Below are 13,868 nucleotides of genomic sequence, written 5' to 3'. Positions count from 1 at the left end.
AGGATATAAAGTTTCAGCCTTATAATCTGCGTGTGACACAACAGTTACGGCCGGGAGATGCTATGAATAGGTGCAATTTCTGCACAGCGTTACTGGACAAAATCTGTGAGGAGAGTGCATTTCTGGCAAGACTTATTCTGTCTCATGAGGCAAACTTCATCTGAGTTAGCTTGTCAATAAACAAAATTTCCGATATTACTCTCTCACTAAACCACAGCTTATTCGTGAAAAGGTTGAGTGTAGCCCAAAGATCATCGTCTGGTGAGATACTGGACAAGCCATTGGAATCGTTCGGCCACGTCTTATTTTATTTATTTTTTTAAAGTAACGATGGCCGGTCAGTGAGTGTCGATTTTCAGCCGTATACGGTCACGATTAACGATATTTCTTTCTTCCACAGCTCCAGGGACATTGCCATCTAAACGCGAGAAGGTTTCAGCAATATAGGGCTACAGCCCGTACGGTCCATAATTCAATGGCCACATTGAGGCTCCACATTCAACACTGGTTACTCTCACCATTCGGTGGTCGACTCGTGGTCCCACGGCCGGCGAGATCACCTGATCACCCAGCCGCTGATTTTTTTTCTGGGGAGTCATTTCAAGAACAAAGTTTTTTTACGGTGTCTCTACAATACTGATGAGCTGACAGAAGCAGTCCGAGAAGATTTGGACGCCATTCCTTACGAAATCACCGAGAACGTAATGGGGAGCTTTTCTGAACGTCTTAGCAATGCATGGATAATGATGGAAGCCGTTGTGCTATGCACTTTTCAAGAAATAAACTTTTGTTTGGCGCCGGCCGGGGTGGCCAAGCGGTTCTAGGCGCTACAGTCTGGAACCGCGCGACCGCTACGGTCGCAGGTTCGAATCCTGCCTCGGGCATGGATGTGTGTGATGTCCTTAGGTTAGTTAGGTGTAAGTAGTTCTAAGTTCTAGGGGACTGATGACCTCAGAAGTTAAGTCCCATAGTGCTCATAGGCATTTGAACCATTTTTTGAACCATTTTTTTTGTTTGGCATTTCAGGAACAGCAATGTGTGTAGATGAGTTATTTGTAAGTTATGTTGGTGCAAATGTACGATAAATATCATAACAACGAAATGAAAATATACTACTACCCGTAGGCCACTCTGCATAGCGCACTTTTGCAAAGATAAAGTTGAGAAAATTGTCAAAGTTGTATGAACAAAGCAGTCAAATAAGCTTTTAAATTCTGTTTGCCTAGTACATCGCTCTAATATTCATAATGAGATGCAAATCTTTGTTGTGGCATTAATTTCTGTAGTCGAAACGACGTAAGAAGATCCCTGACAGCGCGTAGCGCTGTTGACAGCTTCAAACTGCGAGGCGTAAACGGCTGGAGGCGAAAACAGTAGCCGTCTATAGAGCTGTTACAAGACTGAGGCAACGTCATAGAGACGTTGACAGAACCGCGTTACTGTCCTGGTCGAGTTAGGTCCACGAACCGCTGCGCCTTGTCCGCTGCAACTGTCAGGGATCAGTTAACGCCGCCTCAACTGTAGTCCCCATGGTAGTCCAACGGCCGAGGCAAGGGAGAAACCGTATCTCCGCACAGGGAAGAAGGACTTGATATTCTGGACAATGGACTTTTTAAATTTAATTTACTGGTGATGTGTGTGGACTTGAAACCTGTAAAAATATTGGTGTTATACCTTTCTGATAATATTGTCTTCTTCTTCCTTTTCTTGTGCCTTTGTCCCGCATCGGCGCAAGGTCGGTATGGTTATTAACAGATTTCGCGTGGTTTGTTTAGGGGGTGGCCAGATGTCATTCCTATCGTCACGCTCGTCATAATAGGTGTATTCTAAGTGTGTGTGTGTGTGTGTGTGTGTGTGTGTTATTCATGAAGAAGTGACCGGAAGGTTTCTAAATGATTCTCAATCCTGCAACTGAGACTGTATTTGTGTAGCTGTCCGGTATTCTCCAAATGGGATGTGGGAAACCAGCTAAAAACAACACCAACGATGGCCGGCATATTGACTCTCGTCGTTAACTCGCCGGGAGGGTTCGATCTCGGGCAGGCGCACCTCGAAGTGGCTCTTTAACACGCATGGGTATCCGGGCTGGTTTCTGATAATTTTTTCTAATTGAGGAATTCGGATGCAGATGGGATTTAAGAGAAGGTGCTTTGAGCAATAGTCTGGGATGAGTGCTGGGTAGGATTGCAGGAGGCTGATAGGATTGAAGGAAAGCGGGGAGCGAATAGGTTGGAGCCTTAATATTGAACGGAAGATGTAGGAAATGTTGGTAGTTGATAGGCTGGGTAAATCTGAAGAATTATGTAATGATCTGGGGGAAGAAGGCGGTTGAAATTGCCCTGGGAAAGGTAATGAAATGTGAGGAGGGATAAGGTAGACGGGTCGTGATGGTAGAGTGGCAGCAGGACGCTATTTTCAAGGATGCTGAATAAAATGAGATCTGTCCTACGGGAGACACAGGAGAGACTACGTTGTTACGGCGTAAAGTCAAGCGCTGCACGCCAATCGGAAACGGTAGAGAAGAGATGGCTGTGAGAAGACTTCAGCCAGTCGCACGCTGACCGGGCCCTCTCCAGGACGAAATGGTTCAAATGGCTCTGAGCACTATGGGACTTAACATCTGAGGTCATCAGTACCCTAGACTTAGAACTACTTAAATCTAACTCACCTAACGACACCACACACATCAATGCCCGAGGCAGGATTCGAACCTGCGACCGTAGCAGTCGCGCGGTTCCGGACTGAAGCCCCTAGAACCGCTCGCCACACCGGCCGGCTCTCCAGGACGACAACGCGACAGCAGCGGTCCCTATGTGAAGAGGACATAAGTGCCGCGACCGACTAGCGATGTCCCAGTTGAATAGAACCTTCAAGATTAGGCACTTGTACAGCATAGTGAACTCTAGTTACTTCGCTTGTACACTATGTAACACAGACCTGGAATTGTTTATACTGAAGAAATTTGCTTATCTTGTATGTCGCCCTTTGCTTGCGACACATCTGTGTAATTTTGCGAAGTTAAGTATTGTATCTTTTCATTTTGTAATAAATACGATTTGTTTGAACTGTTTGTCTAGCGAATCCAGTACGTAGGATTCCCAGGCTCCACATATTTGCCGACGAGCCTGGAGACATAATACACTCCTGGAAATTGAAATAAGAACACCGTGAATTCATTGTCCCAGGAAGGGGATACTTTATTGACACATTCCTGGGGTCAGATACATCACATGATCACACTGACAGAACCACAGGCACATAGACACAGGCAACAGAGCATGCACAATGTCGGCACTAGTACAGTGTATATCCACCTTTCGCAGCAATGCAGGCTGCTATTCTCCCATGGAGACGATCGTAGAGATGCTGGATGTAGTCCTGTGGAACGGCTTGCCTTGCCATTTCCACCTGGCGCCTCAGTTGGACCAGCGTTCGTGCTGGACGTGCAGACCGCGTGAGACGACGCTTCATCCAGTCCCAAACATGCTCAATGGGGGACAGATCCGGAGATCTTGCTGGCCAGGGTAGTTGACTTACACCTTCTAGAGCACGTTGGGTGGCACGGGATACATGCGGACGTGCATTGTCCTGTTGGAACAGCAAGTTCCCTTGCCGGTCTAGGAATGGTAGAACGATGGGTTCGATGACGGTTTGGATGTACCGTGCACTATTCAGTGTCCCCTCGACGATCACCAGTGGTGTACGGCCAGTGTAGGAGATCGCTCCCCACACCATGATGCCGGGTGTTGGCCCTGTGTGCCTCGGTCGTATGCAGTCCTGATTGTGGCGCTCACCTGCACGGCGCCAAACACGCATACGACCATCATTGGCACCAAGGCAGAAGCGACTCTCATCGCTGAAGACGACACGTCTCCATTCGTCCCTCCATTCACGCCTGTCGCGACACCACTGGAGGCGGGCTGCACGATGTTGGGGCGTGAGCGGAAGACGGCCTAACGGTGTGCGGGACCGTAGCCCAGCTTCATGGAGACGGTTGCGAATGGCCCTCGCCGATACCCCAGGAGCAACAGTGTCCCTAATTTGCTGGAAAGTGGCGGTGCGGTCCCCTACGGCACTGCGTAGGATCCTACGGTCTTGGCGTGCATCCGTGCGTCGCTGCGGTCCGGTCCCAGGTCGACGGGCACGTGCACCTTCCGCCGACCACTGGCGACAACATCGATGTACTGTGGAGACCTCACGCCCCACGTGTTGAGCAATTCGGCGGTACGTCCAGCCGGCCTCCCGCATGCCCACTATACGCCCTCGCTCAAAGTCCGTCAACTGCACATACGGTTCACGTCCACGCTGTCGCGGCATGCTACCAGTGTTAAAGACTGCGATGGAGCTCCGTATGCCACGGCAAACTGGCTGACACTGACGGCGGCGGTGCACAAATGCTGCGCAGCTTGCGCCATTCGACGGCCAACACCGCGGTTCCTGGTGTGTCCGCTGTGCCGTGCGTGTGATCATTGCTTGTTCAGCCCTCTCGCAGTGTCCGGAGCAAGTATGGTGGGTCTGACACACCGGTGTCAATGTGTTCTTTTTTCCATTTCCAGGAGTGTAGAAGGTATTCCGCGTGCTTGAGGAGATGTAGAGACTTTCTCAGCTGACGCAGAATCGTAGGAGTGAAGAGAGAAAAGTGCTGGTGGTCATCTGCAGAAGTGTACAAAGATGTCTTCCTTAGTCCGTATCGATGAGGGGATGGCGGGCTGTTGAAGAACTACATCCATTTCAGCTAAAATCCACCTACCCGGAAGTAAATCCAGAGAATGTTCAATTGGAAATGTTTGAGAGGGCTTTCCACTTCCGGTATTCGCATCTTAAGTGGGAGTAAACTTTCACAAAACGGGTGTCTGACTGTACCTGCTTTTAATTTATGGTGGAACTCGTAACCCCCTCCTCCCCGCACCCCGAAAATATTCGCAACCGGATTCTCCCCTTTGCCGCACTTCCAGAGTATTGGGTGTTAGCTGAAAAGAACTAAGTTCTGCAACATGCCACCCTGCCCTTATGGCTAAAGAATAACAGATAAACTAAAATTTTTAAAAATTAATAGGGACCAAGCGCCTGCCAAATACTGCAAACTGTGAATCCCTTTTGCAGTTTAGTGCGGTTTGGCTGCAAAGAACAGTTTTCCACATCAGCCTACATTGTCCAAACGGTTAGGGGATGACAGACGTAAAGAAAGCTGAGATACAGCAACTACATGTACACCTACATATACATCATACTCCACAAGACATCTAACGGTGTGTGGCAGAGCGTACTTGTAGTACCATTAACTGATCCCCCTTCCCTCTTCCACTCGCAAACGGCACGTGGGAAGAATAATTGTCCGTAAGCCTTTGTATTAGTTCCGATTCCTCAAATTTTCTCTTCTTGGCCTTTTCACGAGACGTACGTGGCCGGAAGTGATATGTTTTCCGACTCTTCGCGGAATGTACTTTCGTGAAATTTCAATAGTAAACATCTCCATGATGCACTATGCCTCTCTATGTGGGCCGGCCGCGGTGGCCGTGCGGTTCTAGGCGCGGGACTGCTACGGTCGCAGGTTCGAATCCTGCCTCGGGCATGGATGTATGTGATGTCCTTAGGTTAGTTAGGTTTAAGTATTTCTAAGTTCTAGGGGACTGATGACCTAAGATGTTAAATCCCATAGTGCTCAGAGTCATTTGAACAATTTTTTTCTCTATGTGGCTTCTGCGACTATAGTTCGCCGAGCGTCTCTGTAACCTTCTCGCGCCTACTTACAATCCCGTGACAAAACGCGCTGCTCTTCTTTGGATCTTCTCTATCAATCCAATATCAACAAGGATCCAAGATTGATAAAAGATACCCAAGAATCGATCGAACAAGCGCCTTGTACGCCACTTCCGTTGTGGATGAGTTACATTTCCTTACGTTCTTCCTATGAGTCTCAGTCCGGCATTTGCTTCTCCAACAGTTTGCTTTATATGGTCATTCCACTTAAGGCCGCTCTGGATAGTTACTCCTAGATATTTTGCGTTAAGTGCTGTGTCCAGCAATTTGTCCTCAACAGTGTAGTTGTAGAGTAGTGGACTTCTTTTCCTATGTATGCCCAAGATGGTACATTTATTTAAGTTCAGCGTCAAATTCCAGAGCCTGCAGGTAACTCTTCAAATCGATACTGTCTTCTAGCATTGCTGCTTTCTTGTAGAAAACCGCATCATCTGCTAACATTGAGACCACAAGTCTGAGGAACTGCGGAGCCACAAAATATGCTACTCATGAGACATGAAAATGGTACAGTTTCAAATAATAATTTTTACTTTCTTGTAATGAGAGGCTGGTGTTAGCGGGATAGCTCCTTGACTACTACTAAAAAAAAAAAAAAAAAAAACGGCCTGTAACGACGTATTCACAACGCTGCCTCAGTGGAACGTTTACAGGTGAGTCGGGACTCGCTGGTCGACGCTAGCTTCCACAAAAATCGACCACCGACGTAACCGGCAACAGCCCCGGTGACGACACGGCATAGGAAGACCGCACAGTGCAGCCATGGCCGTAACACGTTACGTGATTCGGACCTGCCACAACTTTTTGCAGCATACGTTGCCCAACCAGCGCCTGTTGTAGCAGTCGCTTACGTACTAACAGGATAAGAGAGGACTAAGCTCTGGTGAAAAATTTCTATGAGAGTTCTTACTATCGTTCGACTCACTCCTTTGATATCGATTACTGCTATCTGTCTCCATGACCGAGATTCCTAGCTGTTATGAAGCACCGCAAGCGAACCCGGTAGCAACCGATATGGATTCCAGCGTTGGAAGACGTTTCCACCAGAATTGTGTGAGTGGTGATTACTCTACTGTTCTCTTGGCAGTAGGTACGGGAGCGGTACGTAGGGAAATGTAGCGTATTCTTGGATCCTACACATAATATCGGTTCTTGAAAATTTGTAAGTATTTTTTTGGGGCTTATTTGGCTTCTTTCTTCAAGGACCTGCCAGTTCAGGATTTTCAAAGTTTACATCTACACCAACATACGAATTCCGCAAGCCACCACACTGTCTGTATTCCTCCGTACGAGCCCTTATCTTGTCTTTGGGTTCCTTACGCGAAATGTACATTGGCAGCAGTAAAATAGTTCTGCAGTCGGCCGCAAATGCCAGTTCTCTAAATTTCCTCAACACTCTTTCGCGAAAAGAACTTCGTGTTCACTCCAGGCATTGCCATTGGAGTTCACGAAGCATGCCCATAATACTCCTGCGTCGATCAAAGCTACCGGTAACAAATCTAGCAGCATGCTTCGCAACTGTTCCTATGCTACCTGGTGAGAATCCCAAACACTCGAGCAACACTCAAGAAGGAGTCGCACTAGTGTTCTAGACACGGTCTGCTTTATACACTCATGCTCATAAATCAAGGACAATGCTGATACATGGTGAATAAACGCTCTGGTGGGCGGTTTGCGGGTTTAAATCACCTCGGGGTATGACCATGCGGTGAATTTGACCTGCGGTCGTCGCACGGTGGCGTTGGCAGCAGTCCACGTACGCAGAGGTGTGTTGGTGCATGTCAGAGAACGGTGCAGCGAGTAAGTGTGCAGACTTTTTCAGAAGTGCTAATTGTGCGTTGAAAATGACTCAATGAACACACATTGATGACGTTATGAGGGGTAGAATACTAGGGCGACTGGAGGCTGGTCAAACACAGCAGGTCGTAGCACGGGTCCTCCGTGTGCCACAATGTCTGATCTCAAGATTATGGCAACGATTCCAGCAGACAGGAAACGTGTCCAGGCGCTACAGTACGGGACGTCCACAAGAAGACCGCTGACGGCCACAGAGTACTGCAGGTAACCTTGTTCGGGACCTTAGCGCAGCCACTGGAACAGTTGTCTCCAAACACACAGTCTACAGACGACTGAACAGACATGGTTTATTCGCTCAGATACCTGCAAGGTGCATTCCACTGACCCCTGGTCACAGGAGAGCTCGTAAAGCCTGGTGTCAAGAACACAGTACATGGTCATTGGAAGAGTGGTTCCAGGTTATGTTCACGGACGAGTCCAGGTATAGTCTGAACAGTGATTCTTGCCGGGTTTTCATCTGGCGTGAACCAGGAACCAGATACCAACCCCTTGATGACCTTGAAAGGGACCTGTATGGAGGTCGTGGTTTGATGGTGTGGAGTGGGATTATGATTGGTGCACGTACACCCCTGCATGTCTTTGACAGAGGAACTGTAACAGGTCAGGTGTATCGGGACGTCGTTTTTCACCAGTATGTCCTCCTTTTCAGGGGTGCAGTGGGCCCCACCTTCCTCCTGATGGATAATAATGCACGGCCCCACCGAGCTGCCATCGTGGAGGAGTACCTTGAAAGAGAAGATATAAGGCGAATGGAGTGGCTTGCCTGTTCTCCAGACCTAAACCCCTTCGAGCACGTCTGGGACGCTCTCGGTCGACGTATCGCTGCACGTCTTCAAGCCCCTACGACACTTCAGGAGTTCCGACAGGTACTGGTGCAAGACGGGGGGGGGGGGGGGGGTATATCCCAGCACCTGCTTGACCCGACTACCTGATCCAGAGTATGCTAACCTGGTGATAATACCCCATATTGATGTCGGGTTACATGCGCAGGAAACAGTGGCGTTTTGTAGCACATGTGTTTCGGGTCAGTTTTCTCAACTTATCACCAATATTGTGGACTTACAGATCTGTGTCGTGTGTGTTCCCTAAGTGCCTATGCTATTAGCGCCAGTTTTGTGTAGTGCCACATTGTCTGTCACCACATTCTGCAATTATCCTTAATTTATGAGCATGAGTGTAGATACACTCCTAATAAACCGAAGTTGACCATCTGCCTTCCCTACTATCGATGTAACTTGCTTCTTTCATTTCACATCGCTTTGTAACGTTATGCCCACTTTGTCAAGCCGCATTTCACTAACACTGTATCCGAGTATTATATGATTGTTTTTCCTACTCATCTGCATTAATATATTTTTCTACATTTAGAAAAAGCTACCATTCGTCACACAAAGTGGAAATTCTGTCTCAGCCATCCTGTATCGTTCCATAGTCACTCAACGGTGATACTTTCCGAATCTGGCTGTTGCCCCTCATCCACGATTCGTAGGATATGGTGTCAGAAAAGGGCAAGATGAGTCTCGGACTAACCGTTCTTTCCAAACCCGTGCTGACTTATGAACAGGAGCTTTTCTTTCTCAAAGAAATGTATTGTCTTCGAACTTACAACGTGTTCAAGAACGCTGCAGCAAAGCGACGTTTAGGATGTTGGTCTGCAATTGGTTGATGACTTTATACCGCGGCTCAAACCAACGTGTGACAGTTTGTGCTTCTCTTCTTTGTATACTTCTAGTGTTCCCCGTTATACGCTTTTGAGTATGGATGCCACACGCATGAGTTCTACTATAGGATGTACCCCCTAAGTCTATCTTGTGCTTATGGAGTGTGAGACAGCGGCTGACAGTTGAATAGTATAAATCTTATCCCAACAGCCATTATTTCATAGCCTTTCATTTAGGCTACCAGTTTCGACTCCTCAATAGAATCAGCTTCAGGCCCAGTAGTATGAACGACAAAAAGCATCCAGTTGTACACGTACATAACGGGGGACCAGTATCCGCTCCTGGTTTGCGCAGCCATGTGCTCTCTTCACACATGTAACGACAATTTTGTATACTGACTGTATTTTCCTAATATCATAGCAGTGAACCGAAACCTTACACATGTCTTGCTTATGACTGAGCCTCTGTGGATATCTTAATTTTTTTCATTGGCTTTGTGGTTTTTTTGTGCCAGGACGACTTCCTTTGCTATGTCAACCTCTTCACATCTAGTAGCTACAGAAACACCCTCGATAATTTGTTGACATATTCCATTCTCTGTGTTCCCCTTCGGTTCTCGCCCTACACAGCTCACTCTAGTAGCACGGAGGTTATTCCCCGATGACTTAACACCTATCACCTCATCCTTCCCCTTCTTCTAGTCAGTTTTTGCCAGTTATTATTTGTCTCCCCAACCCTGTGAAAAATCTCATTTCTTATCTTATCCTTTCACTTAACAGTCAACACCCTGTAAGGTGGCAGAATAAGTGGTCAGATTCGCACCTTACATGAGACCTTTACAAATCGCAATGAGAAAGTGAAGATGACACCTAATGTAAATCGACAGTTATGAGAACATTTGCCTATTAACATGTAGTTCAAGAAGGGACGACAGTCAATCGACGGTAATTAACACACCATTCTTATACAATGCATGTCTTTGAGTGGAAGGTAGAACAGGGAAAGCGAGTCGAGTCACTTTTAGTTTTGAAAAGCCAGCTCCACAATGGTGTAGCGAAACCGCGCTGCGGGAGTTATGCCGGCAACCACTTAAAGGGGTGGCAGAAAGGAGGACAGCGACCCCGAGCATGGTGATTCAAGCTGGAGGGCCGCCTGTAGCGAGGGCATCGGTACAAGAGCAGAGAAGAAGCTTTAGAAAACTGCGTTTCGAAATTCCAATGGGATACGAACAAAAGCAAGTGACGCATTTTCGTCCAGCGAGTGCGACACACAGAAAGGTCAATGTACTTTAGGAGTCAAGAACGGGCACAAAACGTCCCATTGGCGGAAACTCACTAGGAAGGAGAAAACTACTGAAGTTTCGATGCAGTTTGATAGAAGCGACGTTGCGATTGGTAGAGGGTGTTTCTACAAAATGAGAGGAATGCTCCTATTGGTCGAGAAAAGCTGTGACATGAAAAAGGAACCCAAGTGGAGGGAGGCAGTTCTGCCACGTGTAGGACAAGAGAGAAATTTTGTGTAAAGGGGACTCTTCTCTGAACTGGCGTCATGTGCAGAACGGAGCGCTTAACGCTCCATACGATGCAGAGAAGAAATTGGTGTGGACACCGCGTTAACAGCAGCTGCATTCCAGCTAAAATTAGCTGTTGCAACGTTTAGCTCCAACTGTGGAGAAACGAACCAGCTAAATTAGCTAATTGTTATTGCAAGAACTGAGAGGGCACTATAATATGCACGCTGCTCCAGCCATGCGATTGTATATCGCCACATAATAAGACTAGAGCTGAGCATGTTTTCTCGCATAACGAGAAACATAGAGAAAGTTTCGCTGGAAAGTTCAGCAAAGGCCAGTTTAGTTTTGTAGGAATTTCAGTAGGAGAGAGCGGCCTTGCAGACAGCAGCACGTCGCAGCTTGAGGTAAATACCGCGTGGAGAGGCGTAAACTTTGTTGGTTCACCAGCTTGCGTCCACTGTAAACTTGAGCGGCCTTGAGTAATCTTGAGCTCAAATTTGTCAAAATGGTTCAAATGGCTCTGAGCACTATGGGACTTAACATATGAGGTCATCAGTCCCCTAGAACTTAGAAATACTTAAACCTAACTAGCCTAAGGACATCACATACATCCATGCCCGAGGCAGGATTCGAACCTGCGACCGTAGCGCTCGCGCGGTTCCAGACTGAAGCGCCAAGAGCCGCAGATCTGTCACGTGACTAACCACCCACCGTAGACTTGACTGTCATCCTAAATAGTACCGAACTTTGAGCCGGAATCGGACGATTTTCGTAGTACTGACCAACATCATAACATATGTGTAGGAGCAATTTTGTAAAAAACATCCAATTAAACTTTCATATGATTGTGCTTAGGATTAATAAAAAGAAACGTCCAATTAAACTTTCATATTATTGTACTTAGGATTAATGTTCTTTCAGAGAGTTAATATTTAACATTGTTGCGTATAAACTTATTTCACTTTTTGATGTTGGGAAGATGCGGTATCCATTGCCCTGTTTTTATGTTGGCGAGTTGAAAACTGTGTGAAAAGCTGTAATGTGGTGAGAAATATTGCGACATTAAACTTGTCATAAACACCCCACACAATTGTTCTCAGATAAAGAATAAGCAAAAAAAAAAAAAAAACAACCTTTACAACCCTCCTTAGCATCACCCCTCTAACGCTTCGATTCTCTGCTTCTACGGTTGTACCACAATGTAGGATTCACTTCACAGTACTATGTTGCAGACGTACCTACTAAGAAATTTCTTTCTGGAAATAAAGGCTACCTTTGGGACTGGTAAACTTCTTTTTAGCGAGAAGTACCCTCCTTTTGTGTATTATATTGCTACTTTTATCCTCGATATTTCCTGCGTCATGCATTACTTTGCTTCCATGGTAGAAGAATTCTTTGAGTTCGACCATTTCATATACCCACAAGCTTTTACATCCGTGTTTTTGTATGAGTTGACTGATTCCAAGTTCAGAGTTCTATATTTCTGATCATTTGAAACAAGTTTCCAATCTTCACACCTCATTCAAATTAAGCTAAATTTGTGCAGTTTCTTTATATATAATTCTATCATCAACTAGAATTTTGAAGTATTTCGTTTTTCTAGATCACAGCTGGCGGAGCATGACGGACCTGCACAATGCACCATTCCGGCATTCGCCAATACACATTTTCGAAAGCCACGGAAGACTGAAACCAAATTGTGGATCTCGTTCGGTGCCAACAGGACAGAAAGGCCGCACCGCGGTCACCATCCGGTAAGTTGGCAGCCCTGTGCTTGGGCCGGGCTGCTTTACTGCCGCATCATGCACCACACTACCTATTGTATGGCGGCGGTTGCGGCACGTATTTTTACACAGACTCCGATGTGGCCCGGTCTATAGGAAGCGTGAGAAGTTCAGACTAGTGGACTGAGCTGTCTGTCTTCTGGTTTTGTCAGAAGTTTTACATAAATCTGGATAAAAAGTTATCCAGAAGTGTTGTATTTATGTGTGGTCGGAGAGACTGAAAATCCAGGGTAGAACAGTCTACATGCAAACACAACTTACAATCTCATAATGGTGATTTATGTGTGAACTGACTCCAGTGGGCTATAAGTATATTTGGTTTTCTTAGATGATGGAACTGTTACGGCGATATGGAAATGTTTTATGATAGTAATTGAATTTAAATCAAAAGAAATATTCCCTGTGTTAACTACGAGGGTGCTCTGAAAAGTAATGCCTCCGAATTTTTTATGTGAAAACTCTAGCAGATTTTAAATAAAACGAAGTTCATTAGTATTCTATGCCTATATTCTTCATGTCTACGTATTTATTTCTCAACATAGTCACCTTGGCGACGAAAACATTTCCTCCAACGAGAGTTTGTTGATACCGTCACTGTAGAATGTTTGACATCGTTGACAAAGCCGTTACCTCACCCGGCTTGCACCGCTTCGTCACTATCAAAGTGAAAAAGCGATCTTTAAGTCCTGGAAACAGATGAAAATCGGATGAGGCCAAGTCGGGAATGTATGGAGGATGATCGGAGAACCCAGGGTGTCGGATTGTTTCAGAGGTCGCAGCGCTCGTGCGTGGTCTGCATTGTCATGCTGAAGGAGAGCGTGCTCCGTGTGTGTGGACAAATTCGAAATTCGATAACAGCAAGCTGTTTCTCATGAACCTGCGAAGTTATGTTAGACAGCACCACGTTAAACAAATTACAGTTCGGAGCCCTAATAGCGACAGAGCGTTGGAACTCGCGTCAGCGAAGCGCAAAGGTCGACCGAGTAATATACATGACATGTAATACCTCAACCGTTATCGAGGACAGAACAAAAAATTCAGAGGCATTACTTTTCAGCGCGCCCTTGCATAGTGACTCACAAATGTCATTTCCATAAAGGATCGTTTTTCCTTGCTACAAATACTGTTCCTCCAACACCGTGGTTGGTACTCCTTGAATTCCACGTTCCATTCTCCATTGATGCAAACGAATAGAAATGAGGAAGAGCTATCGAAACATTTGAACGTATTTCTTGCCGCACCTTTCGTGATGCAACGCAACTGCTTCAGATAAGTTGAGAAGTCCAGTATGTCCGG

The sequence above is a fragment of the Schistocerca americana genome, chromosome 4 (genome assembly GCF_021461395.2).
Source record: "Schistocerca americana isolate TAMUIC-IGC-003095 chromosome 4, iqSchAmer2.1, whole genome shotgun sequence".
In the NCBI taxonomy this organism is placed as follows: Eukaryota; Metazoa; Arthropoda; class Insecta; order Orthoptera; family Acrididae; genus Schistocerca; species Schistocerca americana.
Note: the sequence above shows the minus strand (reverse complement) of the source record.